Source organism: Helianthus annuus, chromosome 13, assembly GCF_002127325.2.
Source record: "Helianthus annuus cultivar XRQ/B chromosome 13, HanXRQr2.0-SUNRISE, whole genome shotgun sequence".
In the NCBI taxonomy this organism is placed as follows: Eukaryota; Viridiplantae; Streptophyta; class Magnoliopsida; order Asterales; family Asteraceae; genus Helianthus; species Helianthus annuus.
This window is the reverse complement of record NC_035445.2, coordinates 155,992,280-155,995,467: the sequence shown is the minus strand read 5'-3', so window position 1 is coordinate 155,995,467 and position 3,188 is coordinate 155,992,280.

Genomic DNA, 3,188 nt, shown 5'->3' with positions numbered 1-3,188 from the left:
ACGTCATGAAATCGATGGCTTCTTTTTCTCCTGTAAAGTCTCTGGGCTTGCAGGAGACAAAATATTTGTATGAGCAGGTCTTAACTGGTGCCTCTTGATAAAGCACCACCTGTCTAGACGGGACACTCTTTTGATTTGACGAGTTACGATTATCGTCTTCCTTCGACTCGTGTGATTTAGAAAAGGGGCTTACTACGTGCCACAGATAGAGTCTTAGAGTGTGTATCACTTGATTCATCATACTGTCTGTCGAGAGCTTGTCTAACGGCATTATCTATTAATGCCCGCAGTTCCGCACCAGTTATATTAACTCTGGGAGCATCATTATCCTCTCTCGGATGGCTGTTGACCTCATCCGATTCAGCCATGTAGCTTGATTGCTACATTCATAATGACAATTATTTACTCAAAGGTTATTTTGGAATCATCATTTTTTACGATTCATCAACCATGGTAATATGAACCATATTGGTTAATTTGTCAGTTATATTTAATTAGTATTTTCATTATAATTTATCCTAGTTATAAAACATTAAGGATATTAAAGTGGCACAGAAGGCCTAGTCACAAGGACCGTCTTACATTTATAAGCCATGACTTCAGAGAGTCTAGGCACTAAGGTTTGAACATGTTTCATTACCTTTTCTTGACAGAGAGTCAAAGACATCAACTGTATTTTGTCCCTTAGGACAATAAGTATGGCCCGTAGGCATTTCATCACTTATGGATGTTTATAATAGGATCATCTTCATTTGATGACATTAGTCAGGATCGTATTGATTATACAAACTATTATGCTTGGATGTAGTCCAACATCCTTAGACAGGGGTCAAAAGACCACCACGATCGTTGTCTTATCGGACAACAAGTTTGGCCCGTAGGCACTCCATCACTAACGGATGTTTAATAATTTGATCATCTTTATTTGATGATCTAAGCCATGATTCTAAATCACTAGGCTAGATAAGGGTTTGGGATTTCCCAATGTAAAGATGACAAGTGTAATTTTTTTATCATATTACTGTTGTCAGGAGTGTTAACATGTTTTCGGATGTTAACAAGAATCTGAATCTCTTTTAAACAGGCTTTACCATCATAGCTAGGTCTTTAATGACATTCAAGCTAGGTTTTTCCCGTTAAGATTCTTTCAATATATATACTCGTAGATCAATTATGAAAAGGGATAAATATTTGATTTATTTGATATATTATATTCATTCAAAATGATAAAGGAGTACATAATTGCCCTAACGGGACTTGAAAGGAATGATGTTGTCCATGAAGGGACTAAAAGATAAACATGTCTTCACAAGGACTTATTAAAGGTACAATCTTCAGCAATAAGGAGTTTTCACCTTATCTCTGTATGTTTTCTCCCTGGATGCACGTTTTATCCTAGTCGTGGTACAAAGTTCAGCATTTCCAGGCTCCGGATGAGGAGAAATCCTAATACAGCTTCTTCGCTTGGCGACGTATCCAATATATAAAAATAATTGGAAGCAATAAATTCCAGATTAGAATCGAGAGTATTCCTATGTTAAGTCTAGACTCAGAAGTTTTTAAGGAATGTGCTACTGTGTCATTGAGATTAAACACAAAAGGCTAGTGTTTAATTCACTCAATGTTGGCTCTGATACCAACCTGTCACACCCCGAATTTCCACGTATCACTGGTGGGCCCGGTGGGGAGTATCGTGACGTAATTGATGTCATCATAGTCAAACAACACAATATATAAATGCACAGCGGAAGCAAAAGATAAATATATTACATTCTGTATATAAAGTAATGTCAAAGTATTACAACGGAAAGTAAAGGATCCACAGGCGGATCAAATAAAAGAAAACTGTTCAACAGACTTTAGGCATCTAGAACTTGCAAGATTCCTTATTAACGCCCTGAGCTTCCAGCCAATTACGTTCAGTACCTGTCAATTAACCCTTTTTGGAAAATACGTCAGTTTACACTGGTAAATAAGATTAACCGACTCATTTGAAAAGGTTTAATAAAATTGATTTGAATGCACAAGGCACGACATATATTTTATAACTTGGGACAATCATCTTTATAATCTTGTATACAGATTTACATGTTCGTTGTATGTTCAGGTCCCGATGTAGAAATCGAGTCAAGATTAACAGACACGCCACAAGTATAGGCCCACAAGAGAGTGAGATACCGTTTCCCTTATGCAGTGTCAGGGGTATGCCAACACCTCGTGCATAAGGCGTGGCCATTTTATAATACAATGATGTCAGGGATATCCGGGACATGGTCATTAACCCCTAAAGGCTTTTGTTTCAAACAATACAGATTAAAGCGCGTTACCTCAATAATTTAATCACTATCCGACTAAACATTCAATACCCGACCAAGCGGTATTATTATAATACCGTATCCCAAGCCCGTATAGGGAAAATAAGTTAAAAGTATTTACCTGAGCTAGCAAAAGCAATTTATACTCAGCCGTATATTCTAATTAGCAAGCGCTAGTACTTGTACTGGGGCTCTCAATCTGGAACGAAGGTTTTATTAAACTATTAGATTCCTAACGGGTCTTTATTTAAGTCGTAACTTAGACCGGTTAGTTTTAAGGAAAGGTTTTCGGTTCGAAACGTATGATTAAGCGAAGACCGGATTGGAATTTGATTTAGACCCGACAAGTTTGGATACTTGTATATTATGGGTAAACTAAGCACATTCTGAATTTTGAGATAAAAATGATAAGGTTTGACCCGTTTCGGCTAATTTATGCAAACTAGTTACATAAACCGAACCGAACGCGCAGGAGGCGTATCGGGTAACCGTAAGAGTCCTATACAGGTTTCCTAAGTCAATATGCTCTAAAGAGGTTGTGGTATCAGTAGGATACCTTCCATAATGCCCGTAACGAGTTTAAATCCAATATACGCCTCGTAGGGGTAATTCGGTCTCTTTTAAGGATTATAAAAGAGGTTTCTGAGTTCTACAGGAAATCTGAGTTTTCCGAACAGTTTATAAATTTCAAAATACTTTATTTATTATTTAAAATCAGTAGCAACTGGAATCGGGTCAAAATACTATGTAGAACTCAAGTTATGTCCAAAAAGGGTATATTCGGTAATTACCGAATCGATGCCATAACCGCAGGTTATGAGCAGGTTAAAAATAATTAAAAATCTTTAAAAATCCAAAAATATTATTTTACAT